Below are 18280 nucleotides of genomic sequence, written 5' to 3' on the forward strand. Positions count from 1 at the left end.
AGATCAACACTTCAAAACCACCAGTTGGTGCTCTGTGGGAGAAAGATGAAGCTTTCTACTCCAGTAAAGAGTTGCAGTCTTGGAAACCCACAGGGAAGTTCTTCCCTGTCCTATAGGGTTTCTATGAGTCAGAATTGACTCTATGGCAGTGAATTTGGAATGTAATGAAGGTTATAAAGTATTCTGTTGGGTTTTGTAGATTGAATGAACTCACAGCTTATGAACTTCAGAAGAATCATAAACATTTAACAAAGGGGTAAAATAATTATATGTATGGGGTTCAAGGCCATTTTAAGAAGAAATGCAATAATTGGCAGCTTCTGTTATTCAGCTCATTAAACAAGTAATGTTGGCCGCTAAGGAGTAATTTGGTCCTGGTGCAATTGTGTGTGTTACTTACAACCAACAGAACGTTGAAATGTGAACGTAGGGCCTGACTATCAACAGCTGCACATACCATTTCCTTGGAATCATGGCCTCACTTTCTCTGGAAATAAAAGGAAGATTGGATACAATCTTGCTTCTGAGTTAGTGTTTGTCCTTTTCCAGGTGGATGTGTCTTTACTAAACACAGAGCCTTTCTGGAACTTACTCTCCAGACTTGTGCCCTGTCATTCCTTGTATTCACTGAAGCAAGACAGTAAGCCCAGCCCACATTTAAGAGATAGGGCAAAATAGTTGTATTCTAGGGGTGGAAAATTAAAGAATTAGGCAGTGATTGTTGTTGAGTGTCATCGAGGTGATCCGAACTCATAGTGACTCACTGTGATAAGGTATAATTTCTCTATAGAGTTTTCTTAGTTATAATCTTTAGGAAAGTAGATACCTAGGTCTTTGTCATTTGGGGTTGTTGGTAGATTTAAGCCACCAACCTTTGAGTTAACAGTCAAGTGTTTCACCATTGTACCACCAGGGCTCCTGATTTTAGCTGGAAATACTTTTCAAAATCATCACGGCATCATTTCTACAATATTTGATTGGTCAAGTGGACATGGGACCCTGATTCAAGAAGGGAAATCGATACCAACACTCAGAAGGAGGAATGTCCAAGAATTTTGAGGCTGTCTTTCAAAAGTATCCTAGCACATAGGAGCCAGTGGAATTTTGAGAAGGAAAGATTTTCAGTCAGCGACCATGACCTAATTCATTTATTTACTCAAAAAAGATTACTGAGCACCTACTAACTGCCAGGCTTTGGGAGGTTCTAGGTTCTAATGATGCAATAGTATATGAAACCTTCCTTTATGAAAATTATGTTCTGGGTTCATTATGGTAGGATGGAAGTAAATATACCAGGACTGGAGGTAGAAGAAAATTGTGCTTTGGGTAGCAAGAACAGGCTAGATCAAAGGAGCTGCAGGACTAATGTTTTGAAAATATGAGCTTGTCAAAGTAGATTAGAACTAGGATTTACTAGAGCTTGAAATCTCAAGTAAAGGTTAAAAATATCACCCACTACAAAGTTCTTAGCAGCGTAGTAACATGAGCAAAACCAAGTTTTAAATAGCTTCACCTGGCAGTAGAGTATGGACTGGAGTAGAGGGAGGGTGTGTCTGAAATCTGGAAGCCATAAGCTTGACTAGGATACTTGCAATAAAAAAGAAAACAAAGAAAGTATAAGAACCCACCACAGATAGATAGTTGTTGATATTTAGAAAACTCTGGTAAATTTAATGTTTAAGTTTGGTGAGATACACATTGACAAAACTGATTTAAAAAACACAACTTTTCATTGTGAATTAAATGAGGGTTTACCAAACAGATCATATTCACAAATTCATACACATTCTGATTCAATTCATCCATTGAAACTCCCTCAAGGCACCATTGCTCGTCCGCTTCTTCCCTCCACTTCATGTTTCTATTTCTCATTCTCTCCTAACCCTCTGAACGTAGTCCTTGGAAAATGCCGACCTTTTGATCTTATATAAGAGGGCTACCCTCCCAAAAAAAGAAAAACTAAAAATTTTTTTCAAAGCTATGTATTTAAATTTTTTTTACTAAACAACTGTATCACCTTCAAAGTACTCTCCATTACACTTTTGTCAAATCTGCGATTCTATTCTTGGAAACGTTTTTCAAATTTATCTGTTCGGATAGGGGACAAGCACCTCCCTCTTTTTTTTCTTCACCTCTTCTATTCCTTCAAATCACTGTCCTTTCATGTCATTTGAAGAAGCAAAATGAAGTCACATGGTGGGAGGTCAGGTGAGTAACATGAGTGGGGGCAAGACAGGCATGCTTTTGGTTTTTTTTTTTGCCCCAAACTGGTACACTTAGATGGCTGCTTGAGCAGGTACATTGTCGTGGTGGCAAAATCAGTCCTCCATTTGCCACAGATCACGCCTTTTTGGTAGCACACTGTTACACTCTCCTTTCAGAACCTCTAAATAGAAAGTTTGATTAACATCTGACCTGGCAGAACAAACTCCAAATGCACTATGAGTTGACATTTTCATCCATTTGGGAAGTGAACAGATGTCCAGAATGAGGTTTGTCATCAATCACCGTTTCACATTTTTGAAATGAGAAAAACAGTTGTACACTTGAATTTTTCCCATAGTGTTGTCCTTATAAGCTGTGTTCAACATCACAACAGTTTCTGTGACATTTTTTCCTGATCAGGAAACAAAATTTCACAGCCTGCACACTATTCTCTTAAATCAGCCATCACAAAAAAATGAGGTTTGACAGAAACTGCTTTTATGAAAAAATTCACTGTGGCCAGAGAGAAACTTCCCAGGCGATGCCACTGGGTGCACTATCTCAGAGTGAGTTGCTTGATGCTTCCCTAGAGGGAAAACGCCCAGTGGAACTTTTTCCGTTTTTGGAGGGGGGGTACCCCCTCATAGTTGACTATTTTTTATTTTTACATGGCCACATGCAACTTTTATTTTAAAAATAATCATTTATAGTGAATTATCAGATAATTATTTTTGCATTAAATAATATAAACAGCTCATCAGTCCTCTCAAATAGTAGTTTGCCATGACCCCCCTCCACCCCCGTCTGCACATGCCCTCCAGCATCTTCTTTTAGAATATTATCTTCCCTTCACCCAAATTAATACATGTCTATGCTCTAGCCTGGTACTATTCTCTGCCTTCTCTGCCTCTCCCTTGTAACCATCAAAGTCGGTTTCTTTTGTTATGGAAATCTTAAAATAATTTATTATTAATTGGAAGTTAATACATATAGCATATCATTCCATAGCTCAATCACATCAAGAAAAGTTGTACAATTGCTACCACAATCTAACGTGGACTGTTGACTAGTTCTTTTTGGTTATTTAGAGGCAGGGATGGCAAGACTTGTCTTGCATATTTGGGACATGTTGTCATGAGAGCTCAGTCTCTGAAGAAGGACATCACGCTTGGTAAAATGGAGGGATATCCCCAAAGAGGAAGGCTCTCAGCAAGAGGGACTGACCCAGTGCCTTCAACAATGGGCTGAAGCATAGGAAGAGTCGTGAGAGTGATCCAGGACCAGGAGGTGTTTTGTTCTCTTGTGCATAAAGTTACTATGGGTTGGAACTGACTTGATGGCATCTACTAGTTCTAATGTGGAAGTGAACTCATTTCCATATCGAAAATATATGGGCCACCGGTCTCTATCCAACCAGGGTGCCTTTTCTGTTTTGCGATCTGTTTTACATTTTTCAGCTCCTCTATCGAATACCTTCCAATATGATCCCATTCAGAGCAGTTGGTAGTGGTAAGCAGGCACCATCTAGTTCTTCTGTTCTCAAGGTTGGGGAGACTAAAGTTCACACGGTCGATTAATCCATCGGACTAATTTTTTCCATATGTCTTTTGATTTTTCATCTCTCTTTTTCCTTTTGGATAGGGAGAGACCACGAGTTGTACCTGCGATGACTGCCCAGAGCTTTTAAAGCCCCTGTTCCTACTAACCGAAGCAGGTTATAGAACATTGCTTTTGTGAACTGCCCTATGTTTTGCCAGTTGTTACCTTGATGTCTCTCAAGACTATGGTTTTGATCCTGTAGAGTCAATAACTTGTTCCCTCAAGTTGCTGGGTTATATCTATGAAGTGTTCATAACTTTCCACCCCTCTGTGCTCCACACGTTCATGGAAATACTTGTAGCAAGACTAAATACACATAGCCAAATACCTTTTGTCAAAGCTGTATATTTTATATTCCTATGTACCTCCACACTCTCCCTCTCCCACCTGTTTAGGCTGTGTGTCTATCCAAGCATTTACATGTACATCCCAGTGTTGCAGGATAATCTCTATAGTAATAGTTGCCTCTTTCACCCTTAACTCTTGAAATAACCCCAGTGTCTTCCTCCATCATTATTTCTTAACCTCCCTCTTATTGTGCATTGTCTTCTTCACCCACACTAACACTTCTCTAAACTTTAGCCAATGACTTTTCCTCCCTTCCTCCCTCTGCTTTCCACTTCTGGAAGCCATCAAAGCATGCTTCTTTTCACATGAAAACTTATGCTTGACTTTTTTTGTTGTTGATATTGCAGGGAATTGTTTTATTTTAAATCTAAGTACAGTTATTTTGTATCACAGCCACAGAAATAGATATAAAAACTTAGGGTTGAACATGCATAGAAAAAGGGTTAGGCCTCTAATCTCAAATAGCCGGACATATAGCTAGTTTTAAAATGTAAATCTCTTTTGATGAAAACATATAGAACTAGATCTTTGCAATCCTATATGAGTTTTCACATGGGCTTTAGAGATTAGAATGAAATCTGAAGTAATTAAAGTCCAGGCAAGGGAGAAAAACGATTAGAGTTTTGTGCTATGTGAGTGCTTAGGCAGTATTAGGTGGTACCTACTCTGCAGTGTCCCCGGCGATGCTGCGTAGATTGTCATTGTGCCCTTGCAGTGAACGTCACTCCCGAGGACTAGTCCTTTCACCTTTGCTGGAAGTTGTCAATGCACTTAAATTTGGGCAAGGTTGAAATACTACTTCTCTCTTTTTTTATATAATCATTTTATTAAGGGCTCATACAACTCTTATCACAATCCATCCATCCATATAACCGTGGTTTCATACAGTATTTGTTCTTTTGTGGTGGCCTAATTTTACTAAATAAAATGTCCTTTGGGTTCATCCACATCATGATGAACCCTATTGCAGATTCATCCCTATTGCTCAACGTTACCCTGTTCTCTTGTGTCTTCACCAAAGACTCTTGCCCATTCTTCCATGGATGAGCATTTAGGCTGTTTTTGTCTTTTTACTACCGGGAATACTGCTGTGATGAACATGGATGCCCCTATATATGTGTTCATATATTTGTGCTGTGACTCTTATTTTTCTAGGATACATGTCAAGTAGACAGACTGCTGGACTATTTGGTATTTCTAGTCCCAACTTTTTGAAGAAGCCCCATACCACAAGTGGTTGCAACATTTGACAGTCTCACCAGCAGTATGAAAGTTCCAGTTGAGTTATACTGAATCAATTAGGCCCTTCCAGCCACGATCTCTCCTGTGATATATTACAGTTCCAGATTTCATATGTCTGTAGCTCTAGTCACGTTTTGATGGACATTATCTGTTAATGAACAGGAATCGGCTGAAATTAAGATCTCACGGTGCCATAGAGTCCATTCTGCCCCATAGCAACCTTATGCAATATGAAGGAAACACTGCCCAGTTCCGCGCTGTCCTCACAATTGTTCCTATGCTTGAGCCCATTGTTGCAGCCACTGTGTCCATCCATCTCCTTAAGGGCCTTCCTCCTTTTTGATTTCCTGCTCATTTACCAAACATGATGTCCGTCTCCTGGGACTGGTCTCTCCTAACAATATGTCCACAGTATATAAGGTAAAATCTTGCCATTCTTGTCTCTAAGGAGCACCTTGGCCATACTTCTTCCAAGACGGATATGTTCTATCAGTCTTTTATGGTACTTTCAGTATTTTTCTCCAGCACCATAATTTAAATACTTCCATTTTTTCAGTCTTCTTTATTCAACTTTCAAATGCGTATGAAGTGGTTGAAAATAGCATGCCTTGGGTCAGGCTTGCCTTGGTTCTCAAAGTAGCTTCCTTGCTTTGCAATACTCTAAAAAGTGATTGTGCAGCAGGTCTACCTAATGCAACTCAGCACCGAGTTCTCGACTGCTTCCTCCCTGATCATTAACTGTGGACCCGAGCAAGACAAAATCCTTCACAACTGCAACTTTTTCTCCATTTATGCTGATGTCCTATTGGTCCAGATGTGAGGATTTGGGTTTCTTGATCTTGAATCATCATCCATACTGAAGGCTAAAATTCTTGATTTTTATCAGCAAGTTCTTCAAGTCCTTCTTACTTTCATCAAGCAAGGTTATATTCTCTGCATATTATAAGTTGTTAATAAGCCTACTCCAACCATGATGCCACATTCATTTTGATATAATCAAGCGTCTATGATTATTTGTTCAGCATGCAAATTGAATACGTATGGTGAAAGGATACAACCCTGTTGCACACTCCTTTGTTCTGTGACCTTAGTAGAGGGTATGAATTGGGCCACACTCTAGGTTTAATGGTTACCTTGGTTACTGATATTTATAATGGATGCAAAGAATGATATGCTACAGCTCAGAGGAGAAAAGCTGCTTCTGGAGTGACCTGGAAGAAGTCTGATTGAGAAAAAAAAAAGAGATGAATGCCTATAGGAAACATCCTGCCAGAGATCCCAGGTCACATATGCTTTAAGATGTAATATAGAGCGGAGAATAGAATATTGTATTTAGAATAAGGGTTTCTGAAGGATGTTAACATGCTGTAATACCGATGCAAAATGCTCAGGGTTGAGTTATTTATCAGGATATGTTACGAAGTTCTTTCAGTCCTGCTAATAAATACCTAAGGAACATACGTCTCCATTGAAAGCCTCAACCTGAAGGCATTCAGCTAAAAGTCTTTGATCAGCAACCTGCTCTCTGAATTACTTGCCCAGAAGAACCCCATTCCAGGAAGCCACAGCCCAAAGACAGTGAGTTCTATTTCCGTGGGTTAGCAAACCCAACTTCCCCAATTAAATGCCCAAAGGCACCCCGCTCTGAAAGCCAGACGTCTGCACAAAAGTACCCAGCTTTGTTTGCTCCGTGGGTTGAGAAATACGTCCATGCTCTGACTCCCAGTTTTGCTGCTGTTCCTCTGATGTTATAGTTATCTTCTGAGCCTGAGATCCCTGTGCAGCGAGTCTTCTGGATCCAGAACACTTTTACAAATGTCCTGACAAACAACTCAACCCTGGCATTTCCCTCTGACATTACATGTTAACTTCCGGAATAAACGCTGACAGTAAAGAGATGGCTGATTTAGGCACGTTCCTTTAGATTCAGCATCTGGTGTACGCCTGCCTGACCTTATGTGAAACATTTCCTCAGATTTTGTGAGTGTTTGTGGGACACTGCAGTGGTTTGCAGACCTCAGACACATGAAGAAATTCAAGGAAGGTGGGGGTGGGGTGCACTGGTGGAAATGGAGCAGTTGGAAGAATTGGAAATTTGGGACTTCTGCAATCTTTAACTCCTTGGGACTAGCTTTGCATTAATTTTTTTTGCCTTTTGCATTAATTCTTACAAAAGAAATCATTACCACACTTCTCAACACTCTTTTCAGCATTTATTCTTACCTACATTTTAAACTTTGCTTTCAGTGATGAGGTGAAGTGGTATTGCATTTTTGTTTTGATTTACATCTCTCAAATAAGCCCGCCAATTCCTGTCACAGAAAATGGAAAACAGTGGCAATATAGCAAAAGTAACAACCCACTGGATTTATTTGGACACATTAAATGGATTCTCTGTCAGGACTTCTTCAACTCTCTCTACTTATTACCCGTTTTCATCTGAGAAATTTGCAAGAGGGCGAAGCATGGCCCCAAACACCTCAGATTCCGTATGCAGTTGATTTTGAATTAATTTTGGGTGTTTCATACTCAGAAAGCTTTTATTGTTACCAAATTTTTACTGACCTCTACATCTAGTTATATGATCTCATATGGGTCATGACCCCCAGCTCAAGAATTTTGCTCCAAATAACTATTATGCTAATTCTTAGTCATTATTCCTGCAAGTTCCAAATATTCCTAGAATCTTAGATTTCTTCATAATTCTTTTCAATCCTGACTTAAATGTTACTTATCTCTTTTATTTTCACTATTTTGCCTTAACTCGGGTGCTGCTTGGTAGACAGTGAGTTGTTTTAACACACTTATTTGGTGCCATTGTGTAACACCAAACAATAAATCAAAAATAAAATTAGTGTTAAATATGGCAGAGAGAACACTTGATTTTTGAGAGCAGAGAACATAGAGTGTAATAGAGCCAAAGTAAGGCTTTGGAATCTGAGAATTTGGGGGTGAAGTCTAGGTTTTATCACTAACTGATTAGTGATTGTTAGTTGCTGTTACATTAACCCTTCGGTATGGATTGCACCTCAATGGACTGGAGGAAGGCTTATTAATAACCTGCAATATGCAGATGATATAACTTTGCTTGCTGAAAGATAGGTGGACTTGACGCACTCTCTGATGAAGACTTGGGTTGCAGACTTCAGTATGGATTACAGCTCAATGTAAAGAAAATAAAAATCTTCACAACTGAGCCAATTACTAATATCATAATAAAAGAGATTGAAGCTGTCAAGAATTTCATCATGATTGGATTCACAAAAGTCATGGAAGCAGCAGTCATGAGATCAAATGACACATTGGAATGGGTAAATCTGCTGGACAAGACCTCTTCAAAGTGTTGAAAAGCAAGGATTTTAACCTTGAGCACTAAGGCGCCCCTGACCCAATCCATGATATTGTCAATGGCCTCATCCACTTGTGAAAGTTGGATATTGAGTGAGGTAGACCAAAGAAAAATCAATGTACTTGAAATATAGTGCTGGTGAAGAACATTGGAAGTATCATGGCTGCTAAAAACAAACATATCCGCCTTTAAACCAGTACAGCCAGAGTGCTCCTCAGAGGCAAAGATGACAAGGCATTTTTGTCAAGAGAGTATGGTCTCTGGTCATATTGTCAAGAGAGACTGGTCCCTGGAGAAGCACGTTATATTGATAAACTAGAGAGGCAGTGAGAAAGAGAAAGTTCCTCAACAAGATAGATTGATACAGTGGTTGCAACAATGGACTCAAGCCAAGAACAATTGTGAGGATGGCACCGGACCAAGTGATGTTTTGTACTGTGGTACATGTGGTTGCTGAGTTGGAACCGACTTGCTGACACCTAACAACAACAACAACAACAAGTTGACCTCTGACTCTTGGTGACCCACTGCACAATGGAATGAAAATGCTGCCAAGCATACCCAGATTTATTGCGTAGTGAGCTTTTTGTGAGCTGTAGGGTTTTCAGTGGCTGATTTTTGGAAGTAGATTACCAGGACCTTTCTTCTGAGGTGTCTCTGGATGGGCTCAAACTTCCAATCTTTCCTTTAGCCACTGACCATGTTAACAGTCTATAATATTGTTGCAACTATCTTTGAGTTAGCTATAACTCATGAAGACTATGCATAATAGGATCAGATCATTGCAGTCCTTAGCATTTTCAATGAATTCATTGGCTGATTTTTGAAAGTAGATCACCAGTTCTTTCTTCCTAGTCTCTCTTAGCTTGGATGCTGTGCCGAAACCTGTTCAGCACCATAGTAGCATACAAGCCTCCACTGATAGGTGATTGATGTGGATGAGGTGTAATAACCACATCACACATGGAAGATGAGAATTCCACCACCAAGCCAAGAATGTCTTGTGAATGACCTTGGACAAGTTATTAAACACATTAATATCTTGATTACTGATCTAAAAATGGGAATAATCATAATTAGATTATTGTAAGAATCAAATGAGGTCATAAATCAGATTAAAACAGCATACTATGAGCACTTAATATGTTACTATATACTAATACATGAATAGTAAGCATGAGTGTGATATCTCCTTCCATACAGTGGGTATAGACTTATATTAGTAATCATTAGTCATGTGTCTGACTGGGAGGAGATTTGGTCAGGAGGTGAGTGCATGACTAGTGCTCACTCACTGTTGCAGGTTTCTGGCTAATGTGTTCAAGTTATGGCCCTAGACATGGGGCCAGTATTTATAATGTTCCAGGAATGCTAGAATCCCTGTACTAAGTCAGGGGAGACACTGATGAGCCACTCCTGCGTTCCTTTTCTTCTTAGGTGGGGTGCACGCGAGTATACCTTTTACACCTCTGTAGCAGTTAAACCATTGTCTCATCTGTGGCCTGCCAGAGGGCATCGGTCCGAGAACACATCTTTCAGCACCACTTGATTTTCTCTCCATGTTTTCTCAGTGTCTGAATTATGTGCCTGAGGCCCAAGGCCACCTGGTCTGATTCCTGTGACTCTCCCAGTTACCCCTTTGCCGTAGAATTCATAGGAACCAACCAGACTGTTGGTGATCAGGGAGCCTGGTGAACAAATCTCATAATGCCAAGTGTATACTTCTCACTGGCCATTAGCTTGTTTTGGGATCGTCTTCAGTTTGAGGCATACTGATCCCCATGTCCTTGTTCTTCTGTTTCCATGTAACATTAACACACAAATACTGAAATAATCCAATAATGGGAGGATGCTGTGATTCTTCCAAATTTAGTTTAGTGTCTCCACTTGCAAAAGGGGGAACTTGTTCTGGATCAGTTTCTTCTGAAGTTTGGTAGGCAGACTAGTTCTGAGCCAACCCTATGATCACTTGAGGATCACACCCTTGTGATCCATAGGGTTTTCATAAGTAGATCAATAGATCTTTCATCCTAGCCTGTCTTAGTCTGGCAGTTCCATTGAAATATTTTAAGCTCCATAGCAACATGCAAACCTCCACTGACAGACACGTCCCAGGTTTGCTTAATTTTGTGTACTTGAATTAGGAATTCCTCCAGAGACTGGGACCTCAGGGACTTAGGGGAGAGCACCAAACATCTGGCTTTTAGGTAGCTTGATTTGCTTTATTTCTTTACCCTTGGTGTCATACAGGAGAAAAGATGCAGTACATCATGATTTTACGTTTTAGAGGTAGAGCTATGGTGTTGGATTTTTTCCCTTCCACCAATAAAGAATGTATCATTCAAACTTTGGAAGGTGAAAGTACATAATTTAGGATGGCGGTCACAAACTGACATGCCTGTGCAGTTAGGCACATGTAGTCATTGATTGTGTAAAACATCTTCTCCCAGGTGAAGGCATAGTGAAGTGTAGGAAGTGGACTCCCTCATTTTATGGGTTATTGTGCCCAAGTTTAAAGGAGCCCTGGTGATGTAGTCATTACAAGTGGGACTGTGATCTGCAAGGTAAGCAGTTCAAAACAACCAACCGCTCCTTGGGAGAAAGATGAGACTTTCTACTTTTGTATAGAGTTATAGTCTCGGGAAGTTCTACCCTGTCCGTCCTATAGGATCACTATTAATCCACTTTGACTTAATGACAATGAGCTTGTTTTTGTTGTTGTTTGTTTGACCCAGCCAAATATTGAGCTATATGCAACAGAAAAAGTACTTAAAATTAGGTTGGAATTAACACCCGCAAATGCAGCACTCATGAGGGATCTCAGAATTCAAACTTTTTGTCCTTGGAAGGTCAATCTTTGGACCTCAGTTTCTCCAACTTTAGGAAAATTATTCTGTACTTCTTCCTTGGATTGGTGAGGAGATGACGTGAGACAATTTATGTAAGGAGAGCACTGTAATTTTTAAAATGAGACTCTCAAGTAATGACTTTAGCAAAGGTGGTTGTAACATAATTTCATGTCAACTTGAAGATACATAAAAGTGTAGAGGTGGTATCTACTGTCAGTCCGGTCACAGCCTGATAGTGCTCCTTGTGGGCATGGCCTTCTCATAAGGAGGGTCCAGCCCACCTGTGCTTCTCTCTGCTTTCTCCTTCCTGCTGGTGGACCCTGATTGCCACCAGAGCCCTGCAATGCATCCACTGTTATTTGATCCACACAACTTTGCACCCATCAAATTATGATCGTCCTGCATTCTGCATCATTGCATGTTGCTGTGTGAGTCTGAAGAGGGACTCAAGGACTTGAGTTGGACTGGGCTGGGATTTTTTTTTTTTTGATATATACTTTCTTCTTGATATAAAGCTCTTTCTGACACATATGTGTCACTGGATTTGCTTCTCTAGTCAAGCCTAACACAGCAAAAGAGTAATTGATTACTCCAAGGAACACTGATTTAGAAGGCAGATATTTTAATTTAGAGATATACAGCATAAATAAAATTAAAAGCCTTAATGTAGTTGGCATATACCTAAAGGCTTTTAGCTGTGTTATTTGCTGAATAATGTATCTTAACAAATGTTTTAAAATAAATTTGTGAATCCCACAATACTGCATCCTTGCTGAAGAATAGATAGGTATATTTATAGCATCAGAAGTAAGGGCAGCACAGCATGCTTATCTCCATTCCGATCCTCCTGTGACATTTGGAAAGAGCCAATTAGAGTGACAGAGATTGGGGTCACTGTGTCACTAATAGCTCTTTCCTTAGAGATCAGAGTTTGCTTCCATGAATTTCCATCACAGCCCTTTTGGCTAATCTTTGCAATCAGGGAGGCCTATACCAAGCAAGACTCGCAACATGGGCTTGGGTTTGAGGCCAACATACTCATAAAATATTAACTGAGGTCAACGTAGCATTTTATATTGGCATGGGTTTCATAATACCTTTCTCTTTAGGAGTTTACACTCAATCTAGATATATAGAACTTTCACTCTATCATTATGCATGTTCCAAAGTTATACTCTTTAGGATCACAGATGGGGCTGGATTTAATTAATGATTTCTCTCATGTTTTATTAAGGACTCTAGTCTCTAGAGTTTTGATGATTTTTACGAGTCTCTGAGAACTCATTGCTAGCAAACTTTCTGGAAGGCATGCACTCTGTATATGAGGGGGCTTTAAAAAGTTCATTGAAAAATAGAACTGAAAGACAATGGAATTTTTCCATGAACTTTTGAAGCCCCCTCATAGATATGAGAAGTCCTTGGGGGTACAAACATAATAAGTTCCTAAGTGAGTCTTGAAGTCAAATTTGTAGATAAGCCAGACCATGTACATATAGTTTTTATTTAGCTTAGTGTAGTGCTAGAAAAGGACACCTTTTCAATTTTTTAACAGCTTCAGGGTAAAGTTGACTCTGATGAAGAATTTGTTGCCAGTAGGGGTTTGCTCGATCATTTCAGAGTGAGGGTTAATGTATATAACTTTAGAGCCACTGGAAACTTTTACACAGCATGTAAACAGTATCAGATGCTGAAGGTCTAATGAATGGAAGTATAACATTGTCAAAAATAGTGCCCCTTAAGTTCAAGGGTACTTACAATGTAACTGAGGAGGTGCTACTTTCTTGGAGTGGAGCCTTCAGGATCGCCCTTTGCTGATGGGGCATGACTCAAGGTAAGAAGGAGCAGCTAGAATGTGAGAAGTATGACTCTAGGAAAATTGAAAGTCATCAAAAATGAAATGGAACACATTACTATTGATATCCTAGGCACTAGTGAGCTGAAGTGGCTCAGTGTTGGCCATTTTGAATCAGCAAATCATATGATTTACTGTGCCAGGAATAACACAATCAATAGGAGCAGCATCACATTATTGTCAAAAAGGACACTGCAAATCAATCTTGAAGTTCAGCGCTTCCTGTGATGGGATTAAACCTATATACCTTCAAGGTAATCCAATCAATACAATTATTATTCAAATTTATCCTCCAACCACTAAAGCTGATGATGAAGCAATTGAAGGATTCTACTGCCGATTTCAGTTGGAAATCAAATAGATGTGCAAACAAGATGCATTGATAATTATTACTTGTGGAATGAAAAAGTTAGACACAAACATGGAAGAACAATATTTTGAAAATATGAACTTGGTGACAAACAAAGCAGGTGATTGAACGATTGAATTTTGCAAGACCAATGATTTGTGCATAGTAAATACTATTTTTCAACAACACAGAAGACAATGACAGACATGAATGTCTCCAGATTGAATACACAGAAATAAAATGGATTACAGTTGTGGGAAGAGAAGATGTTCAATATAATGAGCTAAAGAAAGGTCAGGAGCTGACTATGGAACAAACCATCAATTGCTCATCTGTATATTCAGGTTACAGCTGAAGAAAATTAAAACAAGTCCATCAGAAGCAAAATATGATCTTGACAGTAATAGTAGGGGACCTTCAATACACCACTCTCAAGGAAATATAGATGAACAGGAAAGAGACTTAATAAAGAAAGGGGAGTGCTGAATAGCTTAATCAAACAGCTCGATCTCACAGATGTTTACAGAGTACTTCAACCAACAGGAAAAAAAACACATGCTTTTCTCCAATGCACATGGCACATATCATAAACAGACCACATGCTAGGACAGAAAGCAAGTCTTAACAATTTTAAACATATAGAGATCCTTCAAACCATCTTCTCAAACCACAGTGCACTAAAACTAGAAGTCAACATTAGAAAGATTAAAAACATAAAGACAAACACATGGAGACTCAACAATACACTATTCCAAAAAAGACTGGATGTTAATCCAAATAAGAGATTGTGATAAGAGTTGTATGAGTCCCTAATAAAATGTTAAAAAAAAAAGGGGAAAAAAGTGTTGAAGAACGAAGATGCCACTTGGAGACTAAGGTCCAACTAAGCATTGGTATTTTTAGTTGCCTCGTGTGCATGCAAAGATTGAACAGTAAATAAAGAAAACAGAAGCAAAAGAAGTTAAAACAAAGAGATGAAATTAAGAGCTTCCTTGAAACAAATGAGAATGATAATCATGCATACCAGAACCTGTGAGACACAGCAAAAACAGTTATCAGAGGCCAGTTTATAGCAATCAACATGCACATAAAAAGAGAAGAGAAAACAAATTTTAACACTTTAACACAACACCTTCAACAATTAGAATAAGGAAAACAGCATAAATCCTCCCCAAAAAGAAGAAAAGAAATCATAAAAATCATAGCAAAAATAAATGAATTGGAAAACAGGAAAGCTATGGAAAAATCAATAAAATAAGGAGTTGGTTCTTTGAAAGGCTCAACAAAATTGACAAACCACCAGCAAACTTAACAAAGGAAAAGAAAGAGCAGACACAAATTCTAGAATTAGAGCTAAAATGAGTGGCATCACACAGATCCAAACGTAATAAAAGGAATAATGACACCATGTTACAAAAGTCTGTATTCCAGCAAATTCAGTAATCTAGATGACATGGAAAAATACCTAGAAATACATCCCCGGCCCAAATTAACAAAGATTGACACAAAAAAACTTCAACAGACCCATAGCAAAAGAAGAAATGCACAAGGTCATAAAAAAATTCCCAAGCAAAAAATGCCCAGCACCAGGTATCTTCACAGGAGAACTCTACCAACTATTCAGAGAACTGTCACCAATTCTACACAAACTATTCCAGAGTATAGAAAGGGAGAACAGACTCCCCAACTCATTCTATGAAGCCAGCATAACCTTGATACCAAAACCAGACAAGGACCCCACAAAGATAGAAAATTAGAGACTAATATCCCTCCTGAACATAGAAAAAAATTCTCAACAAAATCCTGGCCAATAGAATCCAACAATCTGTTGATAATAATCATAATAGAAGAACATCATGACAAAGTGAAATTCATACCAGGGATGCAGGGATGGTTCAATATTTTAAAAAATTAATGCAATCCACCACATAAACAAGATAAAGAATAAGAATCACATGATCATATCAATTGATTCCGAAAAAGATATTGACAATATCCTGCATCCATTCCTAATAAAAGCACTCAATAAGGTAGGAATAGAAGGGAAATTCCTCAACATAATAAAGGCTCTGTATGAAAAACCAAGAGCATATATCACACTCAATGGGGAAAACCAGAAAACATTATCACTGGAAACAGGAACCAGACAAAGATGCCCATTATAACAAAGTTTGCTGGAAGTCCTAGCCAGAACAACGAGACAACAGGAAATTAGGGAATAAAATTGGGCAAAGATGAAGTGAAACTCTTGCTATTTGCAGACAATTTGATTTTCTATAGAGAGAACCCCAAGGTCTACACAAAAAGATCATTGAAAATAATTGAGGAATTTAGTAAACAAGCAGGATATAAGATTACCTGCAGAAATCAAATGGACTCCTAAATACCAGTGACAAGAGATCAGAAAAAAGACATCAAGAAAACAATACTATTCACAATGGCCACAAAAAAGGAACCACCTAGGAATAAACCTAACCAAAGAATCAAAAGACCTATACAGAGAAAATGACAGAACATTAATACAAGAAACCAAAAGAGACCTACAAAAATGGAAGACTATCCCATGTTCTTGGATAGGAAGACTCAATTTTGTGAAAATGCCAATACTGCCTAAAGCATTCTACAAATTCAACACAATCTGATCCACACCCCAACATCATTCTTTAAAGAAATGGAAAAACAAATTACCAGCTTCATATGGAGAGGTAAGAGGCCCAGGATAAGCAAAGAACTTCTCCAAAAAATGAATAATGTCTGACCTTAAAATATACTCCACAGGCTCAGTTATCAAAACAGCCTAGTTAATGAGAGATACATAATTGATCGATAGATTGATAGATCCACAGATACTGGTATAATATGATAGATACATAGACAACAGAACAGGACAGAAAACTCAGAAATAAAAACTTTCACCTACAGACAACTGATATTTGACAAAAGTCCCCTAAACATTAAATATTAAAGGATTGTCTTCTTCAATAAATGGTCCTGGAAAAACTGGATATCCATCTGCAGAAGAATTAAACAGGACTCATACATCATACCATGCGCAAAAACTAACTCAAAATGAATCAGAGACATAAATGTAAAACCCAAACTATAAGGATCATCAGTGAGAAAATAGGGAGAAATCTAGGGGCCCTTGTGCAAGAACAGCAGGGACTATCAGGTCTAACAAAGGAAGCATGCACAGTGGAAGACAAAATAGTTGAGTGAGCCCTATTAAAAATAAAACACTTGAGGGTGGGGTGCAAAGGGGGAATCGATTACAAGGATCTACATATAACCTCCTCCCTGGGGACGGACAATAGAAAAATGAATGAAGGGAGATGTTGAACAGTGCAAGATATGACAAAATAATAATTTATAAATTATCAAGGGCTCATGAGGGAGGGGGAGCAGGGAAAGGGGGGAAAAATGAGGAGCTGATATCAGGGGCTTAAGTGGAGAGCAAATGCTTTGAGAATGATGAAGACAATGAATGTACAAATGTGCTCTACACAATTGATGAATGGATGGATTGTGATAAGAGTTATATGAGTCCCTAATAAAATGATTAACCCCCCCCAAAAAACCACTGAGCTTTATCTCTGTTGTATTTTTTATTGATGGTAGCTTTCTTGATCATCTGTATTGTATTTTCTATTTTTTTTGTAAATGAAACCCAGGATGGGTGAATCTATAGAGACAATAACTAGATTAAGGGTTTGTGAGGGGGCACAGCTGAGGAGGTGGTGGTGGGGCTAACGGAGAGTTAGTATCAAGGAGTACAAGCAGGAAGAAAATGTTTGGAAACTAATGCTGGTAGCAATTGTGCAACACTTTTTGATATGACTGAATTGATATTGAATGTGATGGTGTCTAGATTATGTACTAATAAAATGGTTTAAAAAAGAGGTGGAGAGAATACATGGAGTCACTGTACCCAAAAGAACTGGTCAATGTTCCACCATTCAGGAGGCGGCATATGAGCAAGAACCAATGGTGCTGACGGAAAAAATTCAAGCATTAGCCCAAAACAGCTCTCCAGGAATTGATGGGATACCAATTGAAAAGTTTCAACAGGATGATGAAGTGCTAGAAGCACTTGCTTGTCTAGGTCAGGAAAGAGAGCTATTTGTACAATTGACTAGAAGAGCTCCATTCTAAAGAAAAGTGAGCCAGCAGAATGTTCAAACAATAGAACAATATCACTGATTTCAAGAAAACTTTGCAAAAACACCTGCAGCAGTACATTGGCAGAGGGTCAGGACAGATATGGAAGAGCCTATGGAACAAGGAATATCATTTCTGATATCAGATGGATCTTGGCTCAAAGTAGAGAATACCAGAAAGCTGTTTCCATGTGTTTCATGGACTATGCAAAGGCATTGACTGGGTGGATCATAACAAACTAGGGATAACCTTGAGAAGATGGGAATTCCAGAACACTTCATTGTACTCATGTAGATTGTGCTTGTATGTAGATCAAGAGGCAGTTTTGA

At 38.8% G+C, this 18280-nt stretch overlaps 1 protein-coding gene across 1 annotated transcript in view; it reads left to right on the forward strand.

Moving 5' to 3' along the window:
• The window catches only part of DISC1 (DISC1 scaffold protein), a 415073-nt gene that overhangs the window by 115626 nt on the left and 281167 nt on the right, over nucleotides 1-18280 (forward strand).

Source organism: Tenrec ecaudatus, chromosome 1 (genome assembly GCF_050624435.1).
Source record: "Tenrec ecaudatus isolate mTenEca1 chromosome 1, mTenEca1.hap1, whole genome shotgun sequence".
Classification (NCBI taxonomy): Eukaryota; Metazoa; Chordata; class Mammalia; order Afrosoricida; family Tenrecidae; genus Tenrec; species Tenrec ecaudatus.